Here is a 15,975-nt window from a genome sequence, read left to right on the forward strand (position 1 = left end):
CTTGGTGTGTGTATGTATTATATATATATATATATATATATATATATATATATATATATATATATATATATACCCCTGCAAAACAATGGACATGCCCTCATAGGCTATCCACCTACAATGGTTATGCACATTTTGGCCTCTAGCTTACTGCTGGCTTCTACTCTGCCCTATTCTAGAAAACCTGCTGATGTCAGCCATTTTAAGAATACCAGCTGACAGTGTAGCAGCAGGCCTTAAGCTGTGGCACGTACGATGAATACTGTGATCTATAGTATGTAATACTAGACAGGCAGAGGTTCTAATCTCACTCCAGGCTACTTGGTGCATGTGTTTTTGTGTGTGTGTGTGTGTGTGTGTGTGTGTGTGTGTGTGTGTGTGTGTGTGTGTGTGTGTGTGTGTGTGTTTATATACCCCTCCAAAATGACTGCCATGTCCTCATGGGCTATCCACCTGCAATAGTTATGCACTTTTTGGCCCATAACTTGCTGCTGGCTTCTACACTGCCCTATTCTACAAGGCTTGATGATGTCGGCCACCTTAAGACTACCAGATGACAGTATAATATCAAGATTTAATCTATGGCATGTGCAATAAACACTGTGATCTATAGTGTGTAATAATAGATAGCTAGGGGTTTTAATCTCACTGCAGGCTCCTTGGTGCATGTGTTTGTGAGTGTGTAATCCTACAAAGACAACTGCCATCCCCTCATGGGCTATCCACTTCAATGGTTGTGCACTTTTTGGCCCGTAACTTGCTGCTGGCTTCTACATAGCCCTATTCTACAATGCCTGATGATGTCAGCCACCTTAAGACTACCAGCTGATAGCATAGTAACAAAAGTTAAGTCATGGTGCATGCAATAAGTAGTGTAATATATAGTGTATAAGTCTAGATAGGTAGGGGTTATAATCCCACTCTGCCCAACATGGTGAGTGTGCATATCCATATGGCATATGTATTTTAACCTATGCAAAGTAGACATAGGTAGTGTTTTGCATCATTTTATTTGTAGCGGGTGATGTGCCCCCCCAACCAACTGACCACAACAAGGCTTGCTGATATCACCAAGCATTATGTATTCTAAACTGACAGTACTAGCAGACATGCGTTGTGCTGCATGCATCGGGTACTGTGATCTGTAGTGTGTACCAGTACATAGGTAAGTGCTCTAATCTACATACAGCCAATTTGCAGTATGTGTGTGTGCCTTGGCATGTCCTGCATGCAGTGAGTAGAAGTGGTGCTAGCCTGAATGTGGCCGTGTTTGTGTGTGAGGCTGTTACAGCAGTATGCACCATGTTATGGGGCCATAGCACATGTGAACTTAACTAGCATAATGGCCACACAGCCCTCACAATCAGAGACATCTGTATACACCTCAGTACAGGACCAGCACATACTGTCCCAGTTCAAGAGGGACTCAGGCAGATGCCGTGTGTTAAGATGATAGCCTCCCAGCCAATAAAAGAGATTGCATGTGCTGAGGTGCACTAAGGTGCTCTCTGTACCATTAGGCAGGGTCTGTTTCAAGGGTGTGTTCATGTCTGCTAGACAAATGTCTTCCACAAGCATGTTGCACTAATGTCACATAGTAGGTTAATGTCCTTACAGTGAGCCATCCATCTACTATGCTCCCTACAGATAGGCAGCATATGCACTCCAGCAAGGTCACACCTTGCCCTGTAGCAGACCTTATCACAAATTATGAATGCATGAGTATGCTGACCGCTGCCTTTGTCCTTGGTAGACTGTCATACAGATGTAAACCTATACAGCCATGCACATATAATTCTGTACCTTGCTGAAGTCATATTTCTGCTGTGCTGCCATGCCATGCTGTGTCGCTTCACTGCCGCTGTGTGTCCATAGGTTATCCCCTCAGACTTGTGCAACAGAAACATACACAGTTCTGTGGCATACCTGTTATTGTGTAACAATACTGCCAGTACAACATCATAGGTTCATAGGTTCATAGGTGGGTACGAGGCTATCTGCCCGAAGGCATTTATAAGCCTAGCCAGAATGTGTTGGCTTTCGCCGTCCCCTTAGATTAGTTCCCTGTGCCTCTGTCCAGCTGAGCCACTGAAGTGATCCCCGAGGTAAACTTTCTGTTTCCCATCCACTCGGCAAAGTTTCTTTTGAAGAGTGTTAATGAGGAGCTCTGCCTAATGTAGATTGGGATCTTGTTCCAGAGCATGGGAAGTCTCTGGGACAGGAATCTATCCCTCCAGCACGTCCTATTTATTGTTGTGGTAAGGTTTAGATCCCAAGAGCATGTGGCTCGAGAGGATAAGGTTTTCTTTAGGTGGAGCATGTCCATCAATTCTGGGTTGGACATGGCCTTGAATGTCAGGCAGAGATCCCCTCTGAGTAGGTGGTATGCAACCGAGTACAAGTGGAGTTTCTTCAGTCGAGCTGCATAGGGCATCTGTTTGAGGCCATTGATCCTCTTGGTGAGGTACTTCTGTGGTCTTTCCAGCTGTTGCAGGTGTCTTGTAAGGTACATCCCAAATGGGGCATTGTACTCTAAGATGGGTCTGATGAGTGATGAGTAGAGGGGCACAATGACCTCTTTTGATCTGGATGCAAACCCTTTTGTTATTAGGTGGGCCATGTAGAAGGATTTTCTAACCACTTTGGCAATGTGATTATCAAAGGTGAGATTACTATCTACTTGGGTCCCCAGATCCCTTATTACGTCTTCTGTATTTAGGGGACTGCCACCTATGTGGTAGTTTGTGGGTACTTTGTTTTTACATGCACTTTTTGGCATTTAGCTTGAGGCCATGATTTTGACACCAGGTATCCGTCTCAGTGAGACCCTTTTGGAGGATGTCTGTGTCAGCCAGAGAGTCAGTTATAGCCCCTAGTTTACATTTGTCTGTGAACTTGGTCAGCCATAGCCCTTCTGTGCTTGCCAGTACCTCTGAGAAATATACGCCGAATAGGAGGGGTCCCAGGACTGAGCCCTGGGGAACACCACTTGTAACCTGTTTAGAGATGGACCTAGCTCTTGCAACTGTCACCATGTGGGTTCTGTCCATGAGTCAGTTGGTGACCCATCTTGTGATGTAGGGGTTTATGTTCAGGCTGGTGAGCTTGTCTATAATACCAGAATGGGGAATGGTGTTGAAGGCCTTAGCGAGGTCTAGGTAGGCTGTGTGTACCACATGTCCCTCATCTATAGCCTTGGTAACTGTCTCAAAGAAGTCAACCAGGTTTAGGAGGCATGATCTGACCTTAACAAAGCCAAACTGGGTAGGGTCCAGTGTTTGGAGGTTCCCAATGTCTCTGTTAATGAGTTCCATGATGATGTGCTCCATAGCCTTGCAGCCCAAGCTAGTCAGGCTTATAGGGCGATAGTTCCCAGGGTCTGTTGTGGCTCCACCTTTGTGGAGTGGGATAACTGTTGCTGTGTGCCACTCTATGGGTATGTAACCTGTGGAGAGGCTGAGGTTGAACAGTGTGTTTAGGTGAGGGGTTAGTTCGTCTTTGAGCTCATGAAGGATGCAGCCTGGGACACTGTCCGATCCCATTGATGCTGAGTTTTTGGCTTTGGAGAGGGCTGTTTTAACCTGAGGGTCTGTGATTTCAGGGACTCTACATTCTTCTGGTATGGTTATGGATCCTTTTAGGGGTGAGATGGGGTGAAGTTTGCTCTGAACCTGTCTGCCAGGATGTTGGCAATATTGGTCAGTTCAGTGTATTTTGTGCCATTCTGCACTAACTCCGAGCAGATCTGAGCATTGCCACTTAGATTCTTGACATAGCTAAAGAATGCCTTGTGGTTATCTTTGGAGTCCTTGGCAATTTTTCTTTCAAAGCTCGCCTTGGATGATTTTATGAGGGATCATAGTTTCTTGCCGATACTGATCAGGGATGTCTTCCCTTCTATGGATTTTACTCTTTTCTGTACTAGTTTCCTCCTTCTATTGTATATCTTGTTTATGGTAGGAGTCCACTAGACTGGTTTCCTTTTCTTGGAGGAGTGAGTTTTGGTTTTGCTTGGGATGGCATGATCCATGCATTCTTGTAGCTGCCCGTAGAATGCATTAGTAAAGGATTTTGCAGCTTGGACAGTGTTATCCTTCAGCATGGGGGCTTTGAAACTTTCCACCTTGGTCTTAAGTAATGTGAAGTTTGCTTTTGAAAAGTTTTTCATGGTGGCTTTCTTGTCCAGGGGAGGGGGTGGAATATGGATATCCAAAGAGATTTGTTTATGGTCAGATCTAACCAGTGAGGGGTTGACCTCTGGTGTGGAACACTGGTTGCCCATGTTGGTGATGACCAGGTCCAATATGTTGTCACCTCTGGTGGGAGTGTTGACCAGTTGAACCAGGGCGTTTGAGTTTATAAATTCTAGGAAAAGTTGGACAAGGGAGTTAGTACTTGAGTAGTTCTCCCAGTTAATGTTTGGGTAATTGAAATCACTCAATATTAGGGTGTTTGGTAGGACCTTTATGTTTCCCAGTGTTTCCAGAAACGCGGAATGGGTCCACAAAAGTATGTTGCAGACTCATGACACATGCCAGCATACAGTATATATTGGTGACCACTACAAGTGGCATGGAAAACAATACTGCATTACACAAGTACATGTCATTACCAGCCTCAGTAAGAAGCTGATATCCCTGATAAAATCCTCCAAAGTTAGTTACGAAAATAAAATTGCCAAAGATTCCAAAGACAGCCACAAGGCTATAGTTATGTCAAGAATCTAAATGGCAATGCTCAGATCTGCTCTGAGCTATAACAGAATGGCATTAAATATACTGAACCCAAGGATATTGCCAATATCCTGGCAGATTGATTTAGGGTCAACTTCACCCCCTCTCACCCCCTAAAGGGCCCATCTCAATACCAAAGGATTGCCAAATTCCGGTAATCACAGCCACACAGGTAGAAACCTTACTCTCCAAAGCTAAGAATACAGCATCCATGGGATCAGATGACATCTTGGGCTGTGTACTACATGAACTACAAAATGAACTGGCACCTCACCTAAGTATCATGTTTAATCATAGCCTCACCTCAGGCTTCGTGCTCACTGAGTGATGCACAGCTACAGTATCCCACTCCACAAGGGGGCATCCACCTTGGATCCCAGGAAATACCATCCCATCAGTCTGATGAGCCTGATCTGCAAGGGTACGGAACAAATTATCATGGAACTTATAAACAAAGACATTGGCAACCTTCAAACACTGGACCCCACCCAGTTTGGGTTCTTGAAGTTCAATCTTGTCTCTGGAATCATAGATAAACTTACTAAGCTGGCCAAAATCCCTACATCATTTGATGGGTTACCAATTGGCTTACTGACAGAACCCTGACTATAAAAGTAGCTGACTCCAAATCCAGCTCCAGACAAGTGACAAGCAGATTACCTCAGAGTTAAGTCCTGGGACCTCTCTTGTTTGGCATCAACTTCTCTGCCATACAGGCCAACACTAAGGGACTCTGGCTAACAAAGTTCGCAGATGACTGCAAACTGGGAGCCATTATTGAATCCCCAAATGATGTGGATATTCTACAAAAGGGCCTTACAGAAAGAGATGCTTGGTGCCAGAGCCATGGGCTCATGCTTAATGCCAAGAAATGTATAGTTATCCCCTTTGGGAAAAAAACATGTACCCATGAATTACCATATAAGTGGCAGTATACTAAACACCTAAAGTGTAATGACAGACTTAGGGACATAGGTGTGCAGTGGTCTCACCTTCGATAACCACATCAACACAACAGTCAGGAAATCCTTCTATGCGGCACACCTCATCACTAAGGGCCTTTCATCCAGAAAAAAGGAGGTCAATGTCCCACTGTACTCATCCCTCATTAGACTCATTATAGAGTACAATGCCCCGTTTGGTATGTACCTCACAAGACATCTGCAACAGCTGGAAAGGCCGCAGAAATACCTCACTAAAAAAAATCACAGGCCTAAAGCAGATGCCCTATGCTGACCATCTAAAAAAACTCCAACTATACTCTCTGGCATATCGTCTACTCAGAGGCGATCTCTGCTTAACATACAAGGCCATGTCAAACCTTGAGCTGTTGCACATGCGCCACTTAAAGAAATCCCAATCCGTCAGAGCCACATGCTCCAGGGATCTTAACCTTGTCATCACAATGAACAAAACATGCTGGAGGGATAGGTTCTTGACCCAGAGACTCCCCATACTCCGGAATAGACTGCCCATACATGTCAAGCAGAGCGCCTCTTTGGCCCTCTTCAAAAGTAACCTTGACGATTGGATGGGAGATAGGAAATTCACCCCGGGGATCACGTCAGTCACCCTGCTAGACAGGGGTCCTGGGAAGAAATATCCAGGGAATTGTTATGGCTAGGCTTGTATAGGCCCTAGGACTGATAGCCTAGTACCAACCTATGAACCTATATAGTTACCCTGTGCATCAGACACATAGCTTCATTCTCCTGCACCGATGGGAAGGATGACAGAGATGTGGCACAGGTATTATCACTTGCACAGGATGAACGGTTGCCAGCATGTGTGTGAGTCAGGAATGGGGAATGGGTTAGATGTGGCATGGAGAGGCACTGTGTGTGTCTGTAGGTGAACTGCATGAGACAGTGGTGTATGAATGTGTGCATATACACAGTCAAGCTCAGTGCTAGCCTTACATGTGTATATGTTGTCAGCTGTGGACCATACATGGTGCAGTTGACAGTTCAATGTCTCTGGCCTTGAACACATGAACTGGCTCTGCCAAGAGTTGCACTGACACCACCATGCCCAAGGTCAGATGAGGTGCTAGTGCCTGATGGTGACTGCTTTCTGCTGGGACTGTGTGTCCCACAGGATCACTCAGGACTATGTTCCTTGGCCTGCTATGTTGTGGTGTGGACAGCACACTCACCTCTATAGCACTGGATGCACTGCCACTACGGGAGCGTAACTGTGCATGGCCATGTGGACTCTCAGCAGATGATGTTGCTGACCTACCTTCATGGGTCCGACACCCAACTCCAACCACATGTTCCAGCACATACAATGTGTTGTCCATGACAGACACTGTCTCATCCCACCATCTGTACACTGCATCAGTGAACTGATCCAGGGTTCCCAATGCGGTGGAGGCAGTTATGGCTGTCAGACTGTGCTGCATCCATAACCCTAAGCCTACATCTGGTGTTCCATTCAGAACATGCCTGTGCTTCTATGATGGCCTGAAATGTGCACAGAGTGGCCTGTGATGTGATACCTGCAACAGTTGGTGGACGGACAGCAGTCCTCCTATCAGGACCCCACCTGTGTGGGACCTCACCAGCTCTCTGGCTATGGCCAGTGTCTATACTCACTGAAGCCATAGTTGCCATACTGGCTTGTTCAATGTCTCTGACTGTCTCATATATGAAACCTGTGGGGACTGGGTATGTGTGGGCATACTGACTGTGTGTAGTGACAATGGAGGCAGAAAGGGGGATACCAACCTCTGGGACAGATTAAGCCCCCAACAACCCCACCTGTGCCTCACTGTGGCCACCATCATCATTAGAGTCTGAAGAGACTCTGACATCAGGTGATGTGGGGTAGAGACCCCCCCCCCCCCAGTCACCTGTGGAAACCAAGACAAAAGCAGTACATTACTACCTGCACTATTATGTATGGAAAATCCACAAAGAGTCATAATAATAAGGATCCACAACTGAATTACCACTCTCACATCCTGTCATCTCTGCTTTCATGCACAACAGACTTCCTCAAAACAACATACACATTCAATTCAAGGCCTTTATAACAAGCACTTCAGGTAAATCATGTGACAGTTGGCCCTTTTAGGTATGCAATATGACACTATACCTGATAATACAGCACATAAAACCCAGTGACCTATCTTAACAAATATATTCAAATACAAGTTTCAATGCCTAAGGTATGTACCATCGACCTTTCAGTATGTGCAAGGCATGTCAGATTAATTGGCTCATGTACACCAGAAGGCTTATTCACTCTGAGCTATAACTGCAGAAGTGTTTCTGTTCATTCAACTACACTCCTATGATTACGCACTCTACGAAACTTAGGCAACTGTTCCAGACTGGAACATACAAACATTCTACTCTGGTTACACATGACAGGACCTGTACATTGGGTATTATCCTGGCCCTTACCCTTAATAGCATATGTATGTTCCACAACAAAACAGTATCAAGCTTACCAGAAGCAGGACTATGACCTTGGACAACTCCTGACAGACCTGTAAAAAGGTGAGGCCGAGGAAATTTCAGTAGCACCACATGTTGCAACACAACAAGGTAATACTTGCATATATCTCATGTACAGTAGCTACTGTGTTACTTGATGTATTGCTGACATTCTGAGTATGAATGCACAACTGAGCTAAACCCCCCCACCACAGCACATAGACCTGACACTCACGGTATGTACAGTCTGATAGAATGACTGCAACAGCATTACAGTGGTGATCACAGTAAGCTTACCTGCATGCTCCTCTGCTGTGGACACTGTGGCACCCACCTCCATGATGTATGGTGTGATGGATGCCTGGAAGCTGTCATGTGTCTCTAGGTTCACCAGGAATGCCTCAGTGACCATGAGTGGTTGTTCCTCGGTAGAATCTCCACCGGTGGCAGCACGATCCCTGGCTGCATCAACTGCCCTTTGTCATGCAGCATTCACCATGTCCGTGGTGCAACGTCGAACCTGCTTTTATGTCCTGTCCTGGTGGCCAGTCTCATTCACATCTCAGACCAGGTCTGCCCACAATGCAGCCCACTGTTCCCTGTTATGCCTCCCCCTGGCTAGGAGGATGTGATGATGATACTGTAGTCCTTGAAGTATAAGTTCATTCTCTGTCTCTGAGAAGGTGGGCATGCCTTCTGCGATATATAAGCCCTGAAACATACCAAAAGGGAAACTCATTACAGGAGCAAATACACAGATGTCCACTATGTACACATAATAGCAAGAAAAAAATGCCTGGCACTATCCACTGCTTGCTCACACATGTCATACCTCACAGTGTGACAACATACTATGTGTGTGGTTACAACCAAGATAGTATTATTACTGAGATAATTCCCTATGTGTCATGAGAGATTCTGCTGTATGATCATACAACCAACACTCTGGTCTACTGTGGTGTGTCCCCTAAAGCCAGCCACTCAATAATACATCATAAGACCAGTACCAGACAAATAGCAGTGTGCTATTATGACCACTATATTGGGACATCCAACAACACCAGTGTGCCACAATGACAAAAGACAATGCAACCCTGATATATTGCATATCCCCTGTATGTGTAAGGCATTAGGTTATCAAAGACATGTCATTACCATGGGTCTAAGACAGGATTACTGCTGTACTCCCTATTCCCCATACCTCTATCCTCCCATATACATCCTGTTATACACAAAAAACAGTTGCATACCTGATGGAGTGCAGTACTCCTCTGTTGAAATGTGCTACTACTAATACTGTTTCACAAAGGTGTGCTCTGTGTGAGGGAAGTCTCATACAGAATATTTTCCCATAGTCAGCTGCTTGCATTTTAACATGCTGCTTATTACCAGGTAATTACCTCTAAACCAGTCTGTTACTCTGATATGCTAATTGCAGCCACACAGCTGAGTTGCAGTATCATTAGCCAATGATATGCAACCACTGTGCAATATATAAGGAATTAATGTAGAGCAGGGTCCCTTTCTTAGCTATTGAGATGGACATTACTAGGGTGAGGAGACTACATAGTCACAGAGGGTAGGTCTGTAGCAGAAACCTATACATAAAGCTGTGTATACCACAGGCTGCAGCAGCTGCTGCAAGTAATAGACATATGCAGTGAGTGTGAACACTTTGAAGGGCAATAAGCTGTAGGTGTATCTGTGTCAGCCTTGTTGTAGAAGTAGAGCCAGGGTGAGAGTACCCCTGACAATCCAATTATGGCATGTGTATAAGGTACATATGTTAGGCAACTGTGTCAATAACAGTGTAGTAGGCAACATATAGTAATGCTATACAGATATGGGATGTGTGTCCCTACCAGCAGTGAAAAGCAGTTATTAACTTTGCAATACTTTTTGTGGATAATAAATGCATGAGTCATTCATTAATTGCTGTCTTCACAATAATGTAATTTAAATGCAATCACAACACTGGATTTGAACCCAGGACTGTGTGTGGCAAAGTGTTCTATGTGCAAGGCATTTAATAGACTGAGCTACTGAGTGACTACTACAGTGGGTGTATTTGCAAGATATATGTGCACACATACAGGCTGTGACATACATTTACTACATCCATCAGTATGTGCATGGCTTTATATGGATGTATTTCTGCACCAGAGTCCCAGTTGAGTATGTATTTTGCCATGAAAGCCTTAGCAGGTGACTTTCTACATGATAAAAGGGCACATTGACCTGTTATCACAGGCCTTAGTTACATTATCATGTCTTTGGCTGTCTAGTGGTGCACTATTGCACCAGAGTCTGAGGTACACTCCCATTTTTTCCATTACTTTTTATTCCAGTTTGCATGGTGCAGCACTGTGTGCAGCTCCACTGAAACATGCCTAATGACTGAAATTGGCAATTACTATGTTTTGTTCAAGCCACCTGTTTTAATTAAGAGTTGCGCCATGTGGTGTTAATGCAGTGTGCTGCAGGTATGATGGCCTTGGGTTCAAAACACAGCAGAGGTGTTTATTTTGTACATGTGTCTTACAATGCTGGAATCACATATAGTCATTATAACTCTGCTTAGTGGACCTTATCAAACTGCGGGACACAGTGCATCGCTCAGCTCCATGCTAGAAAAATATAAAATAAAAAGAAAAATGGGGAGATAGGAAAGTGGTGAAATGGAGGCAAGCAGAGGAAAAAACATAATGAAAGGCAGGTAGGAATGTGCAGGAAGGGTGTAGGAAAGAACCATAGCTATCTATTTCTTGTACAGCAACAACTGTGCACTTTGACAGAATTTGTAGATGAATTTGGATTCTCAAACCCCAGAGACAGGGGTGAGGACAACATAATTGTGTTGTCAAGCCAACTGGACTGAATTATGTGTGTCCAGTGGACATGTATGCAAAATGGAGATCTATGTATGGGACAAATTTATTTGGGGGGACAGGTGGCCATTTTTCTTTTAAGGTGAGAGTGGAATGATGGGGAAATGACATAGGTACGTGTGGGGGAGATAAGATGGGTAAGTGAGATGCATTTGCAAACAGACAAGACAGTAGACAGGGGTGGTGTGTGACACATGAGTGGGATGAACACCTTAGATAAGGGAGGGTGTGGTGGAATCTGAGTCCCACATGCCTCCAGACAGCACCCATGGGACTGTTGACAGTGCTCCATCACTGAACCAGGGTTGGCTGTGCTGAAGGTTGACCACCAGGTGAGGCTGCCCCGCCATGGTGGCCAGCATGCCCACAATCCAGTGCAGGTGGCAGTCATAGCCATGGTGGAATTTCCTGCACACCAAGACTGGCAGCTCCACATGGGTGACAACACCCCTTCTGCCACCACTCCCAGAGGGGGGCCAGGCCCATCCCTTGGGGCAGAACTACCCAATGCCGCATGTAGTGCAGGAACAGCAGAAGGGGCACTACCAGTCTGGGTCCCAGATATGCTGGGACCCAGTGCTGGGATCCAGTGCCACGTCTGGTTGAGACAAGGTAGGGGGATCAGCCAGAACTGCCCTACCTTAACGTGCTGTGTGAAATGAGATATAGCAATATGTTACAGTTAGTAATAACCAAACCAATGTTTGTTAGTATTTACAGAATTGAACATCAAATTTATTCATTCAAATACATATTAACGTATATCATGTGGAACACAACATTAAGTAACATAACAGTCAGTTTGGTAACAGCATGCCAGTACAAAATATACCATAGGGCCAACAAAACAGTTAGTTTAACAAATATGTTAATATTGGATCATAATAAAACATAACAATAATGAACCACATTTTACAATATATAGTTAGTTTAACAAAATATGTTATTATTAAATGATAATAAAACATATCAATGATAGGTTCATAGGTGTGTACTAGGCCAATGGCCCTGGAGCCTTTACAAGCCTAGCCCATAGGATTACCCTGGCATTGTGCCACCCGACCTTAGTTCTCAGTGCATCTGTCAAGTAGAGCCACTGGCGTGATCCCTGGAGTGCATTTTCTATTTCCCACCCACTCATTAAGATTTCTCTTAGAAGAGGGCCAGTGAGGAGCTCTGTTTGACATGTGTGGGAAGTCTATTCCATAGCATGGGCAGTATCTGGGTTATGAACCTGTCCCTCTAGCATGTTCTGTTGATTGTGGTAATGAGGTTGAGGTCTCTGGAGTGTGTGGTGCAGAGAGATTGGGATTTCTTTAGATGTAGCATTTCTAACAGAGCTCGGTCAGACATGGCTTTGTAAGTCAAGCAGAGATTGCCTCTACGTAGGGGATTTGAGACAGATAATAGTTGGAGTTTTTTGAGTCAGGCCATATAGGACAAGTGTTTAAGGCCTAGGATCCTCTTTGTGAGGTACTTTTGTGGCCTTTCCAGTTGTTACAGGTGTCTAGTGATGTACATGCCAAATGGGGCATTGTACTCGATGATTGGCCTAATGAGGGAAGAGTAGAGGGAGACAGTGACCTCCTTCTTCCTGGATGCAAAACTCTTAATAATGAGATGTGCCACACAGAAGGACTTTCTGACTACAATGGCAATGTAGTGGTCAAAAGAGAGGTTGCTGTCAACCTGTGTTCCCAGATCTCGATGTGGTAATTCATGGGAACCGGGTTTTTCCCAAATGGGATGACAACACATTTTTTGTCATTGAGCTTAAGGCTATGGTTCTGACACCAGTCGTTGGTCTCTGTGAGGCCTTTCTGTAGGATGTCAACATCACTTGGGGAGTTAATAATAGCTCCCAACTTGCAATCATCTGTGAACTTTGTCAGCCAGAATCCCTTCATGTTGGCCTGGACTTCAGAGAAGTAGATACTAAACAGGAGAGGACCCAGGACTGAACCCTGTGGGACTCCACTTGTGATTGGTCAGCAGTCTGACTTGGAGTCAGCTACCTTTACACTATCGGTTCTATCTGTGAGCCAGTTTGCAACTCACTTAGTGATATAGGGGTTGATGCCTAGCTCAGTGAGTTTTTCTATGATTTCTGAGTGGGAAATGGTATCAAAGGCCTTGGCCAGATCAAGGTAGTCTGTATGAACCACCTTGCCTTCATCCACAGCTCTGGTGACTGACTCAAAGAAGAAAGACCTGGTTGAACAAGCATGATATACCCTTCACAAAACCAAACTGTGTGGGATCCAGAGTTTGGAGATTCCCTATATCCTTATTTATTAGGTCCATGATGATGCATTCCATAGCTTTGCATATCAGACTCATCAGGCTAATGGGGCGACAGTTCCCAGGATCTGTAGTCGCTCCTTTGTGGAGAGGGATGACTGTAGCAGTGTACCATTCAATAGGGACAAAGCCTGAAGTGAGGCTGTGATTGAAGAGGGCACACAAATATGGTGCCAGTTCACTCTGTAGTTCATGTAGAACACAGCCAAGGATATTGTCATGTCCCAAAGAAGCTGTATTCTTGGCATTGGACAGTGCTGTTTTAACCTGTGCAGCAGTAATACTGGGTAACTGGAAATCTAGTGGTATTGTGATTGGTCCTTTGGGGTGAGAGAGGGGTAAAGAAACAAATTCCTCCAAAATATAATTAGTGTAATGAAATATGTCAATATTAAATCATAGTAATAAATAACAGTAATAAATAAATAAATAAATAAATGAAGATAAGGGGGTGGGGAGGGAGAGAAAAATTCCATTATTGACATTGCAGATTATATCCCTCAATACAATGAAATATATACTCTACAGGTGTGTAGTGTCAGGTTTGAGTACAGTGACTACAATTCTCCTATAACTGATGTAGCATGTACATACCTCTCAAGCTGTTGGCATGGGTCAGTATGGGCCAAGCAGTAACAAATGGTAGGTACACCACTACACAGAACAGTTTCACATAATTTGGAGTTGCATAACTACCCAGGTGTTCTGTAAATGGATTTGGTAATACTTTGCATTCCAGGTAATAATTTATCTGCTAATCATGTGACAGACGGATTAGGCAGTTTTAATTACTTTACTAGAAATCATGACACTTGAGAGGCATGTTTGTGTACAATAAGTAAACTAGACAGCTGTCATGCCTTAGTTGGCAGGCATGGGAGTAGAAATCAATAGCTGTGACTGCAGGGGACATCTGCAAATAATCTGCAAATAATCAACTGCATCAACTTAGTACTGACATGCAGGGGATACAGCCATACTGGGATTACACAGCTTTATGATTTGACAATGCTGATGAACACATTCTTGGTATTGATGTTAACATTATGTGAAATCTAAACACAATATCTACTCATTATATGGGCTACCTCACCCATATATTTGTTGTGTTCCTGGTGAGAGGGAAAATGTGAACATTAAGTGACTGATACTGAAAATTTTGTAATATATACCACTGGATTCAAACCCAGGGATTGTGTGCGTGGCAAAATGTGCAACATACAAAGCATTTAACAGACTGAGCTATTGAGTCACTGCTTACTACTGAGTGACTGATACTGGCCTGGATATCACCTGGAACTATACTACGAATTGAGCATTACAATTTACAGGTCATTTGTCTGGCATCATAGCACTAATATAGTGTTACAGTAGACTGCAGTGATAGTAGAACACACATGCATGCATGGAATACAACCATACTGCATATATGAAAAAAGCTGTATTTTAGAATCAACAATGCTAATGAACACATTTTATTGTTATTGGTTTTGAAATATCTGTGAAGTCCACACACAATATCTGCCCATGGGCTGGGATACCTCACCCATATATCTTTATTACCTGATGTCTGAGGAAGAGAAAGCATTATGTGATTGATACTGGCTTGAAGACAGCCTTGAACAGTACTATGAGTTGAGAAATACAGTTTGCAGACCATTAGATTTGCTGGCTACAGCTAATACAGTGTTGCACTTGACTGTAGCAACCTTACCATAGACAATCAATGCTTACAGCTCTACTGCAATGGTTTTGGCAACACAATTGTGCTGAACATTTGGTTACTTTTATTAATATAGCTAATGCTTTATTGAAATACAGCTTTTATTGTTCATTTATTGCACTACAGCTCTAATTGCCCATTTATTGCACTACAGTTTTTCTTGTGTACACTTTGTTGCATTAAATGCTTTACCCTTTCTTGCTTATTGCACTACAGTTGGCATACTAAATCTGTACTTGCCACGTCAACGTTGCACTCTGGCCAGGCACCTGGCATGGGAATCGAGATTTCAAGCCCTCTCAGCTGAAGAGAAGCACACCATTACACATATCTGTTATGCAGACCTTCAGATTGCATTTTGGTTAGACAAAGGAAGACATGCTTACATACTTGTGGAGCATTCCCATCTGAAGCTTCCTGGACCCAGGTGTCCAGGGTTCCCCTCTTCCTCCTTTTCAGGTTATCAAAATGATGATCACACTGCTCACCTGTGCAAGGGATACCAGTAACACTGGTGAGTTCCTTGGCCAAATGATCCCAGGCCTCTGCCTTACACTCTGAGCCCTGGAATACACCCTGCATTATCTGGGGTTCATGGTTTTTAATAAGGAGCCAAACCATTACCCTAGACTCCTGAATGCCCCACCACTGCACCCAAAAGCACACACCTTCACCAACACTGCCAGCCATACCAACAGTTGATTGAACTCCAGTGACTGTTGCAGAATTCCCACCTATTGGGCTTAATATAGGCTGTTTTCCTGCCCTTATGCATCATTCAGCAACATTCAAAAAAGCCCTGCATTGCTTAGCAGTTCACAAACCAGCTAAGTGAAGCCAAACAGCATAACAACTTGCAGAACCAATGTTTTAGCAAGGCTTAGCACCAC

Source organism: Protopterus annectens, chromosome 6.part0, assembly GCF_019279795.1.
Source record: "Protopterus annectens isolate FY-2018-M chromosome 6.part0, PAN1.0, whole genome shotgun sequence".
In the NCBI taxonomy this organism is placed as follows: Eukaryota; Metazoa; Chordata; order Ceratodontiformes; family Protopteridae; genus Protopterus; species Protopterus annectens.